Genomic DNA, 12,766 nt, shown 5'->3' on the forward strand with positions numbered 1-12,766 from the left:
GACACTTTCGGGGGCCAGCGATTTTTATATAGCCCTGAATTTTGAAGTTGTTGACCGGGGGGGGGGGGGCACGCTCATGTACGCAAGTAGCGGGGGCTAACTAAGGATCACTTCTTCTTCAGGGCAGGGAAGGCTACGCAGCACGCAGGCTAGTGTCCCGCCACAGCGCGTGCCGGATGAGAATGTCTGGCGTGCCAGATTTGGCCCGCGGGCCGCCAGTTGATGGTCACTGACGTACAATGTGTTGGAGCGCTAGCCAATAGAAGCTCGAGTGTTACATAGTTTTGTCACTATGCTACAGACGTAAACAAAGGAGTCCAATGGAGGCATTTCAGGCAGGGGGAGTAAACTCAGCAGAGCAATTACATGCACTAAAACCTATGTAACACACTATAGGAAAGGACGAATCCCAATAAGCATAAAAGGGTCTCTTGAATCTGAAACACAAGCTTACACACTTATGGATTAACCCTGACTTATTATCACTCACTCAAAAGGCCTGTGCTGCATGCATTAACTTCTACGAGGTGACATGACTCTGGCTGTAAGTACTAGCCTATATGAACCCTATAGACTAAACAGAGAGGAAAAGAAGCAAGGGGCCTAGTGAGGAGGGAGGAGCGTGGAGAAGAAATTAAAAGAGGGGACACACTGCAGCAGGAAATGAAGAACAAGGCAGTAACAGTGGAAAGAACGAAAGAAAAAAGATTACAGGCGTAGGAAACATAAGCGTGAGAAAGTCTGGAAAATGTACCAAGCATAAAAGGCATCCAGAGTCTGTGTTTGAGCACAGACCTTCACCTGAGAGCTCACAACCTTTGCATCTGCTCCCAGAATGCAACGCTCATAAAGGAGCACACACACACACACACACACACACACACACACACACACACACACACACACACACACACACACACACACACACACACACACACACACACACACACACACACACACACACACACACACACACACCACACACACACACACACACACACACACACACACACACACACACACACACACACACACACACACACACACACACACACACACACACACACACACACACACACACACACACACACACACACACACACACACACACACACACACACACACACACACGGTTTTGGCTGCAGCTGGCAGAGTTAACAGAGAGCTAGCACCTCGGTGAAAACAGACCCAGAGGCATCTCGTGTGTGTGTGTGTGTGTGAGTGAGTGGCGTGTTTTATAGTTAATATGCATGTTGTCACACAGTTATTTTTATAGAACTGGAAGGTGTACATAGCCCTGAATGTACAAGCACAGAATGTGTTTGTATGTTAATGGTGGGAGGCTACATCCACACTTATACGTTTTTGTTTAAAAAGGTCATGGTTCTTAAATATGAATAATATGTGTTCCTGGTGTGTGTGAAGACCCTAAAGTTTCAGATAGAGGCCATGCTCTCTTTTACGACTTATTCTATCTGAAAGTGTGTGTGATCAACTCAGATTTGTTCTTCTGTCTTAGGTTACAAGGGGATTTGTGTGACATATTTAGGATCAGTGAAACCAGCCCCGCCCAAAGAGAAACTGCTGAATCTGCCTCCATCCGCCATCGACGTTTCCTCTGTATCTCAGACCTGCTAACACAGCAGGAGTTCTCACAATCATCAGAGGATTTCAAGACGCATACATTTTGCTTTGTTTACACCTAGCATCCACTCTGTGTTCAAACCCCAGATAGGCAGAGACTTATTGAAACGCGAATGAAACGGTTTTAGTTTGTAAACTCCGGGATTGCAATACAGTCCAAATGGGCAGAAAGGGATACTTTTGAAGACATACACACTGCCTACATGAGCAGGAAGCGAGCTATTTGCTGTTCTTCCTCCTTAGTCATCTAGAGCTTTACATTCATAAGAATAAGAATTGTTCAAAAATAAACCAGAAAAAGATCGCAACCTTCACGAAATACATACAATTAGAAAGACTACACAGCAGGAGGTAACTAACTCCAGAGCAGTGCATCTGGCACCTATTCACACCTGCGTAGTGCGTACGCATGCCTCACCAATGGTCATGTGATTGTCATATGAGTATGGACAGAGATTCTTTTTGAAAAGGTGCAAAAACACTCATGTGCATGTAGTGTAGTGTGTACTGCTGGTAGAGTCTGAGACCTGAGGAGTAATATAAGTATATAATATACAAGTTAACTCAGTGAAATAAAGCAAAAGATAGGCCAGAGCCATGTGCCTCCGCATGACTGGAAATTAATAAGAACATAAAAAGATTCAAGAACAAGGCTTAACTTGTACTTGTGACAAATATGTGTTGAAATGCAGAAAGACATAACCTTAAGGGTGTGCTTAAAGACGTGTTTAATAAATAATAGTAATAATAGTGTATTTAGCATTTTTTTTGGGATGTTTAACCTATAAATGTACACAACATATATTACATATTGCATGTCATTTGTTAGACGCTTTTATCCAAAGCGACTTACATACATTCAGTACTGTGGACAATCCCCACAGGAGCCATTTGGGGTGAAGTGTCTTGCCCAGGGACACAACGACATGCTGACTGCAGTTGGACTCGGACTTGCTACCCCCTGATACGAAGTCCAGCACTCCACCCACTGAGCCGCCAAATATGACGTAACTTGTTTTGTGAACATCACATTAGGTTGCTTTAAATGATAAAACCATAATCTGACATTTTGTTGGGGTTACAAGTATTTTGTGACCTAAAAAACGAATTACAAGCGAGTAAAAGCAGACAAATGCTGGCTTATAAAAGTACACTCAACTTATTTACACGTGATGTTCAGTTAACACATCACTGGGAGTGCTAAGAAGTTGTCAAATTAGTCTTGGGGGGTTGCTGAGAAGAAATCAGAAGACAAACCCCAATGAAGTGTTCTGGGTTATTGTGGATTTGGCTAAAGACTTTAAAATCATAAAACAACAATCCCTAAAACTAAAAGGTCTGTGTAACAGTGAGAGTGGAATGGTGGAGCTTAGCGTTGGCATTATGGAGGGTATTTGACCAACAGTGATTAAAAGTTGGGACATTTCAACCTCTGATTATAATCATTATCTTTTAAGTCCTATGCAAGTCCCCCAACTTAGTGAAAGTGCGAAAAGAGGTGACTACTCCTGACCAGATTAACCGAACAGACAGCACATGAATCTTCAATGATTCTACAAACACCGGCGCGATTAAAGATAAGGCTCTTATCAACTCACGGAGATAAGACGTATCAAGATAACAAGGCCTTGTGTGACTGCGTGTCTGCATGTGAGCTGAGGCAGGTAAAAGGGCAGCAGAACCGTGGTCTGAACATCACAGAGGGCAAAGATATCCCGGAGATCTCGTCACCGCGAGGAGAGGGTACACTGCAGATAGTGTGCGTACACGGGGAAGTGGCATCAGAGGGAGCGGCTCATCTGCGGTGAAGGTGCAAAAACGGCTTTCTCAAACGTTTTCTACTCTACTTTGTGTCAACCACATCCTTTTTTTCGTCTCAATCCCTCTACATGTCTCTACATCTTGTTTCATTTCCCCATTTCTCTCTCTTTTAACCTCCCTCCTCCGTCTCCTCCACCTTTAGCTTGAAATAAAGCGGCCCCTTGTACGATTCGCTGCAAGACAGCCGGTGCATTCATGGCCGGCAGACAAGGGCCAATTATGTAATTGAACAACCATTACGTAGTGGCTGAAAAAAGATTATGGCCAACAGCGCAGACAAAACACAGGCAGGCTCTTTCAGTGCCTTGTTGTTCAGCGAGAAGTCCAAACAAATCAGAATGTTGGATCCCGCTGGGTTTCCTCATTTTTGCATCAATGACATGTCTCTTGTTTTTTTTACAACGACCTTTCCTTGATGTGATTTGATTTTTGATACTAACGCTGCGGAGAATGTTTGACCTTTTTATTTTAATGATGCTGAACAATCCCAACCCCCACCCCCCAAATCTGAGCACAATACTTCCAAGCCTTGTAAGCATGATGTTTAACACGGTTTTTGAGCTATTCATCCATTTATAACACAAAATCGTTTTGTCAGTTTTAATTTATAGTAATTTGATAATCTGTTAGTATCAAGGTCATTTGGGGAGTTGTTAAGGCTTTTATTTTGAAGGCTTGTTGGTGAATAGTGCTTAAAGCTGCCTTCAAAATAAAAGATGCACTTGGTATTTAATAGGGTTAGGGTTAGGGTTAGGGAATCAAAGGTTAAGGAGTGGTTAGTCACCAGAAAGGCGCATGTTTTTACAAGGGTATTGCAGCTCATTTGCAGATACTAATTGATATATAATACTAGTGTTTTGTTGTTTTTGTATATAGTAATCGATTCATCATTAAATGTCATTGTTTTAGTTAATTCAGGTAGATGTTTATATTTTATTTTGAAGGCAGCTTTGGGCACTGGGTGAATAGTTATTCAATGATAGACAGGTGGAGGTGGAATTGTCCATATGTGTTTTAACCAGGGCAAGACAGGAGGTAAAAGCCGTGTTCATGGTGCTTTTGGATCATTCAAAAGAGAGTAAACTGCATAAATGATATTCTTACCTGCATTGGATTCATCCCGACATAAGACTGGCTGTCTGGTGCCTCAGCGAGAGTTTGATTTTTGGTGTGATTTGGTTGTTTTTCTGTACACAAGGTATCCTGAATAACAAGCTGAGCCTCTTCCCTTCTACGTCGTGCACACAGAAATATAAATTCACAGAGTCCTAACACACTCCTTTTTAATCTGATGTCGTCCTTCAGAGCCAAAGTACACTCTTGCTCCAACAAACTGCACCACCCCCCCCCCCCCCCCAAACCAAACCCTCCCTCCCACTACTTTCCCCCCTGTCCCCATGTAGAGGTCATTGGCTTCATGGAAACAGTTGATAGGCCGGGGCCAATCGACTGGCATGGATTGGCAGCTCACAGTAAACCTCCAGCTTTGCCTAAATGCTTCCATGTGTGTGTGTGTGTGTGTGTGTGTGTGTGTGGAGGGGGGGGGGGTCAGTAATTGATGAGGAAAGAAACATCTGATTGACATTTTGTGACAAAAAACGGCTTTTCCCTCACCCCCAGGTCTGTTTATTGTTGAGGTACGTTCAGTGTTCATTCGCTGCAGATTTTTAAACACGAAACCAAACGAACCTGCATCAACAACAAGCCGATACTGAATATTTTTGGAAAGGAATTTAGCCTGCCCAGAATCAAAGTCTCGGAGGCCAAAAATGCCTCTGTACTCGCACACATGCACACCTTGGTTCCTGATGGTAACCTCATGCCAATGGTTTGCAATCCAGCATTCTTCCCTATCCCTCAAAATAGACCTTTTAATAAAAGGCACAAAGTCATAATTCAATCTTTTCTTCCCCCAAGACAGTTCTCTGTACTGATCTCTGTTCTGATAATAGTCAATCTTTTATCGTAAACCTTGAAATGATGACTCAAACTAAGATGAGCGATCAAGCTAACACAAACAATAGAGCTCATAACTTCCCTATTTGAGAGTCTGCTGCCAAAGAATACAAAATCAAAGTAAAGGGATACTCAAATGATAGCATTGTACTTCTATAACACTGTTCAAAAGTAAAGTCAATGTAACAAAACACATGCTTCTTCTTTCTCAAAATCTGAAACCTACACAACCGGCAATGCAGGAGATTCTGGTTTGTTATGCTAATGGTGGCTAACGTAGCCTCGAGGCGCTAGCCTACAGCAGAGATGAGGAAAGGGTTAAAGAAGTTAGGTAATCACTTGACCTGAATCCACCTTAGGCTTAATACAACTTTCTTCATGTGTACCAGCAAACGTGTCAAACATGTCATTATCATATATTGTTAGTGTTACGATATTTATTACAACATGACAAAAACAAGAAGTATATTTGTCTTTAACGGCCTGAGCGCTAACACACAGTCGCCCACTGTCTGCAGGAGCACTCGCTCCGACTGGGGGACCTTTCACCCCCCGGACCCCCCATCTTTCACTCCTGGAGAGTAAACATCATCTATGGAGTCGAGTCAAGCTTTTTCCACCGTGAACCCTCAAATGAAAGAGCTCATTCTGTTTCCTCTCGCCCTCACACACACACACACACACACACACACACACACACACACACACACACACACACACACACACACACTCTCTCTCTCTCGGTAACATCAGGTTTCCAGCCAGCCCTCTCTCTGACTCACACTTGGACAGATGTAAGTAACTCTTTCCATTTTCTACCTCTTTTTTCAAATGTAGTACAAGGGCTGGCCGTATGTTGAAAAGACAAAACCAACTCACACAAAAAACAAACAAATAAATAAAAAAACTAATAATAATTAAAGAATTTAGTTAATAGAATCCATTTAACAAAGTTGACTGTCCCATACACCCAACAATGAGAAAACACATGTATTCTTCTATATAATCCAATATAATAAGATAATTCTCCCAATTCATGTTGTGTTGTGCCACCTCTTAATGGTTTGTGGCAATACATTTAACACATTTCAACAACTTGGCTTTGAAATGTATTTTTTAATACCTTTAATTCAACTTTAAAAATAAGTATTTTACCTAACAGAATAATTGTATTTATTATCTGTGGAGCATTGTCATCCAGATACCCGATCAAACTGTTAAAATGCGTGAATATAAAATGAATATTGTGAGGAACAAGCTGCTGCAGCCAGATAATACTCGTCCAAGATCACACACACACACACACACACACACACACACACACACACACACACACACACACACACACACACACACACACACACACACACACACACACACACACACACACACACACACACACACACACACACACACACACACACACACACACACACACACACACACACACACACACACACACACACACACACACACACACACACACACACACACACACACACACACACACACACACACACACACACACACACACACACACACACACACACACACACACACACACACACACACACACACACACACACACACACACACACACTTTGACTGCTGTGTGAAGCAGTCCTGGATGACAGCAGAGAGAGGACTACAGAGAGCTGCCTGTGTAAGCTAATGTCACTTAAAAATCATTGTGCTGAGAATGAGTGCATACCATATGACTCCTGAACAGTGGGAGCTATGTGTTATCTGCACAGGGCATGGTGTTACATGAACACATGAAAACAATGTTTGACTTATTATTACAATGTGTCAGCTCAGATAAAGGGACAAGTCAGTACAGCTGTGTGTAATGGGAATCTGTTCTATAATAACACACTATGTTACATTTTTAAAAGGGTTACCCACCAGACGTACACATGTAAGTCAGGGTATTTCTAATGTGTGGTACTACTTAATGTTGTAAAGAGAGCTGTAACATTTGTTTTTTTAAAAGTGGCGCTGCTATTACGCTCTTTTTCAGGTTCATATTTGTATTGTGTGCTTCATCTGTAACATGTTTCCATGCTTTAAGGAGAAAAACTCAAGCCTTTGTAGACCAACTTTGGGGCTCAAACCTTTGCAGACCATTTACAAAATATATGTAATCTTACATTTGAAGAGCAATATAGCTTCTTGTGTAATATTCTATGATCAGTAATTGATAATACTTTGCCTGTGTCTTATAATCACTTCCTATCAGCTATGAAGTGTATGGAGAATATGAGCTGAATGGTATCGTCCAACAATACAATTACTACATTTTCAATCCCATATTAGTCACTGCATTTTATATTAATACCCGTCAGTCATGAGTCAACATTATTGTAATGAGTGTAGTAATAATTTAGAATGTGCTACAGGCTAAACTATTAGTGTCTGTTATAAAATGGAGTAGTGAGTGAATCAGAGAGTGATTTCAGACGCCATCTCAGCTTGTTTTAGCGTCTGGTCTGTTCCACAGCAGAGAGGTTGACTCATCACAGTAGAAAGAGCACAGGTGTTACTAATAACATTAAAGATGGCTCCGCTCCATTCACAGTGTGACAGTGGACAACAACAGGACCTGAGACAGAAGAAGCTACATGGAACACAGATATCATACATTTCATTTTGTACACCTGTGTAAGGACTATTGTTTTCTGTTTAAGTACGCCTTTGAATGCTGCTCTATTTTCTCAATTACAAAAGAAGTTTCCAAACTCAATGTGACAAAATAGGTAGATAAAGATGACTCAATTAACTCAAACCTCTCTGCCATTAATAAACTGATATACTGCTTAATGATTCACAACACACAGAAAAATGTCTCTCTGCTGACACATCTCTATTGCAGGGCTGGGCAATATATTGATATTGATACAAGACTCGATAATGTCTTAAATGTGTGTGTTGTTTTGTCTTTTCCTGGTTTTAAAGGCTGCATTACAGTAAGGTGATGTCATTTTCCAAATATAGCACACTGTTTCATCTGTTCTTTTATTTGCCTTTACCCATTTAGTCATTAAATCCACATTACTGATGTTTTTTTATCAACATGTCTCAATATTCTCTCTCAATACTCTACCTTACATCAATGTTCTGTGAAAGCAAATAACGTCACAAAATATAGATATTGAGGCGTTAGGTCAGAAATATTGTGAGACATTTCTTCATATAGCCCAGCCCTACTCCATTATCTATATATGATATGTTTCCATGGGAGATGAATGCAAACTTTGCAGAAACACATGAGGACACCTCACAGTGTGTCACGTTGCTGAATGCTGAGATTAGCTGCGGTTTCAGGTAGAATTATGTCAAAGGCACAGCACCGCATAACCACGTTCCTATACACACACACCATGTATACATCAGTTCAGGGGACATTACATTGACTTACATGCATTTCCTGGAGACTTATCCTAACCTTAACCATAACCAACACATGCCTAACCATAACCAACACATGCCTAACCAAGTCTTCACCCTAAAATTAATGATTCCATTATGTCCCCATAAGGGGGGCGAGTCCCCACACGTGACTATGTAAACAGATGTAGGTCCCCACAAGGATTGTAATACACACACACACACACACACACACACACACACACACACACACACACACACACACACACACACACACACACACACACACACACACACACACACACACACACACCACACACACACACACACACACACACACACACACACACACACACACCACACACACACACACACACACACACACACACACACACACACACACACACACACACACACACACACACACACACACACACACTCCACCTCACCTCCTGAGCCCCTTCAGGAGGAATCAGTAGATGTCAGTGCTTTCCTGCAGAGAGAAGAAGAGCAGCTCAGTGCGCTCTGTCTCTCATTATCTGCTGCCTGTGCGTCAATCTAACTGCAGCCAGAGGAGAATACCTGTGTTCCCTTTGAAGTGCGAGCCTGGCTACAGTAAATTATTAGCTTGCCTGCAACACAGCTCCAGGCCCTCAGGACACCCTCTGGCTGTTCCACACCGGGTGCCATTACCTGTCATTTCAGTTGTTAGGTATCTCTCATAGAGGCTAACAACGACGCCTCGCTCAAGCCTTATCCCAGCTTATCTCCCTACCCTCTGAGAGGCAGTGGATGTGGGTGAGTTTACGTTGGCTTATAACAATAGAGCGAGAGTGAGAGAGACAGGGAGGGAGAGAGCGGCACAGAGACTCTGATTAAATAGCCAACATTCCTTTAAAAGGAAGAGAAGTTAGCCTTTGGGCTCCAGACAAGCCTGCACTTGTAAAACGTGGGGAGAGAGGGAGAAAGAGACGACAAGTGCAGGGCTCCTCTAGTCTAGCAGAGCGTAACAGGAAGTGGCAGGGCCCTGCTTCACATGGGGCCTCTGGGGTGCAACGTCTGGCTGGGAACGCGTCACAGTCTCCGAAAAAAACGCCTGCTGCAACACCCTTAACACACACACACGCAGCAACGTCTAATAATTCGAAAGTCAACTCGTTATCAAAATCCACTGGAAGTATGAGATGTAATGCTTGACAACAATGCAAAGTGAACGTCTCAGAGGCACAGATAAGTCAAACTGGCCTGGCAACCTGGTAAAAGGGTGTTTTATGAGGAGTGATTAATGAAAACTTGATGGGTTACTGGCAGGCTCAGCCCACACTGTTCCTGCCTCATATCTTTAGTTAATGACTGCAGTGAGATAATGGTGCCGCTCTACACAGTAATTGCAGTTTCCTCTGGGCGCAGGAAACTTTTGCCTTTTAAGCACTGGCAATGTCCTCTGTTCCACACGGCAAAATCATCATGGGTAATCAATTCTATGCAGACACTAATTACTGAACTCTGTCTGGACTCTGTATATAGGCTGATCAGATGAGTGGTATAGGAAAAGAGGAGGGGGGGCAGAACAAAAAGGGAGGGACTCTTGTCCTACATGGCCTCCTTTCAGGTTGTGCAAATCACAATGTTGACAAATAAATAAGAGGATATGGCACTGGTTATCCAAATAAGCATCTGTAATCACAGTGGTGCGTTTCACAAATGGGAAAAGTAGAAGAAATAACTTAACAAGAAAAAAACTTGCATTATCGTATTATTTCGCTGTATTTTTCTTATGAGAAACAGTACTTCTATGATAAATGTCAGCAGGATACTCTTGCAAAGAAGATAACATGTCACAAGGCCACTAGCTATAAACTCAAATGACACACTAGAACCAACTTTGGGAATATTAAAGTGATTTGTAGTTTGATATAATAAGACCAAAACTAGTCAAGTAGTAAAATCCTACATGGCTATAGCAGAAAACACAGAACTCTGCTACCTGAAGTTACACAACTGCGTCCATGTACACAATAAGAGTGATTTTTGTCCCAATGCTGCATTAATTTCACCACTATGATGAAATAAAAGCGGTTTCAAACCGTGTTTTTACCCGCAGAGCAGATATGTGCACAGCCAGCCGAGCACAACATTCCTCCCGTCTGCAGCCCGTCTGTGAGCGGAGGAATAAACCCGTTTCTCTCGGTTAAAACAAACACCACTTTAAAATTCACCAAACACAGCCTTTAAAAAAGTCCAAACTCTTCCTAATGTTCGTCGGTTTTAGTGATATAATTAATATACTCACTGGTGAATGCAGAGAAAGAGACAGTCGACGCGTCTAATAGGTTTCCTGTTCGAAAGTTGCCGTGTGTCAGTGGGAAAAAAACATTGTACGCGGAAGTACACATCAAAAAAAAAAAAAAAAAAAGCTCAGGGTGGTCAACAGACGGCGGAAACGAAGTAACTATTTAACATTTATAATTATTATTGAACACAACGTGTAAGATGACACATAAAAACGGATGTATAGTAAGTATTTGTGCTCTTAACTCTTGACTGTCAAAGTTTTTTAAAAAGTAGAACCTAACACCGCTTGTTTCCGCACTGTGTTACACAGTAACTCGTCCCCATTGAGTCCCCACTCTATGCAAAACTGAGTATACATATTTTATAAGCGTGATATTTAGGTGTTTACAAGGTTTGTATTTTGTAAAAACGACATGTTAGTCTTTATTAGATATGTGGTTAAGTGTTGTTAATGTTTTTTGCACATTACAACACTTTTTATTTAATACTTTGCAACACTTTACAGATTATTTGATCATTATTAGCCAATTTCTTACTTAATCTTAGACAAAACCTATTGCATAAAGCAGACTTATCTGTTATCAGCATTATTGATGACTAAGAGGATTGCAGCGAACAGAAAAACATGTTTTCTCTCTATATACTATCTTATTTCTCTCCTAAACCTGCATTAAGCATACATGTTTCCTTTTTTTACTGTTGATCTACTTTAATGTCTAGCCTTCATTTACCTAAAAAAAAAATGCAACAAACCACTGTGAAACCATGGATACATTACAGACAATAAAGGACATGTGTGTCGTTAAATTAGAGAAATGATTTAACCTACAAAGTAAACCAAACTTCACTACCTGCTCACAAGTTACCTTTATTTTATTCTAGCCTCACTGCGCCACCTTGTGGAGAAACAGTCACATAACCCTAACCCTTTCACATCTGTATATTCACTTAATTAAAGCTGCATACATTGTTCTACCAAGTACTCAGTTATTGCACATAAGTAAAAGTAGCATTACTATTATGTATACAGTGCTACAAGTAAGACATCGTGCATTTAAAATCTTATTTAAGTACAAAAGTGTCACCATTTAAATGTACTCAAAGTACTCATTTCAGAATTGTAATATAATATTATTAAATTATAAATAGTGATGCATTAATGTGTTCACTCAATTAATGTTGCCGATAGTAAACGTGGAACTGATTTGAATAATTATGTACACTGCTGGGTAGCTTAGCCTATAATAATATATCATGATGTATTGGTTGATTTATATTTTGTATTAATAATATCTGAATCTGCAAAGTACCTAGCGATTAAAGCCATCTATGTAGTGCAGTAAAAAGTCAAATATTTCCCTCTGAGAAGTAGTGCGTTAAAATGAAGATGCATAAAACGGACCTACAAATTGTAATTAAGTACAGAACTTGAGTAAATGCACTCATATAAATTATAATACTGACTGCATGTTTATTTAGTAATTCGTTGAGTTTTATAGGTCACAACAACATTTTAAAAAAGTACTCTTGACCCTGGAATTTTGAAAACAATCTAACCCCAAGCTTCATATAACTTGATCAGTTTTGTAGATATTCCATTTTTTGCTTTGAAATAAATTGTATTAATGGTTTACGTCTATTTTCTTGGATAGTGCATTACAGG

At 40.9% G+C, this 12,766-nt stretch overlaps 1 protein-coding gene across 5 annotated transcripts in view; it reads right to left on the bottom strand.

The window, feature by feature from the left end:
- Positions 1-11,201, bottom strand: part of arhgef1b (Rho guanine nucleotide exchange factor (GEF) 1b) — a 52,844-nt gene extending 41,643 nt beyond the window's left edge. For 3 of the 5 annotated variants that reach the window (XM_034123977.1, XM_034123976.1, XM_034123974.1), the window contains exon 1: positions 11,102-11,201. The gene's annotated coding sequence lies outside the window, so the exon portion shown is untranslated. The remainder of the gene's footprint in view (positions 1-11,101) is intronic. The other 2 variants (XM_034123975.1, XM_034123979.1) reach the window with 1 other exon arrangement.
- Between the last annotated feature and the right edge of the window lie 1,565 nt (positions 11,202-12,766).

Source organism: Trematomus bernacchii, unplaced genomic scaffold (assembly GCF_902827165.1).
Source record: "Trematomus bernacchii unplaced genomic scaffold, fTreBer1.1, whole genome shotgun sequence".
NCBI classification, from domain to species: domain Eukaryota; kingdom Metazoa; phylum Chordata; class Actinopteri; order Perciformes; family Nototheniidae; genus Trematomus; species Trematomus bernacchii.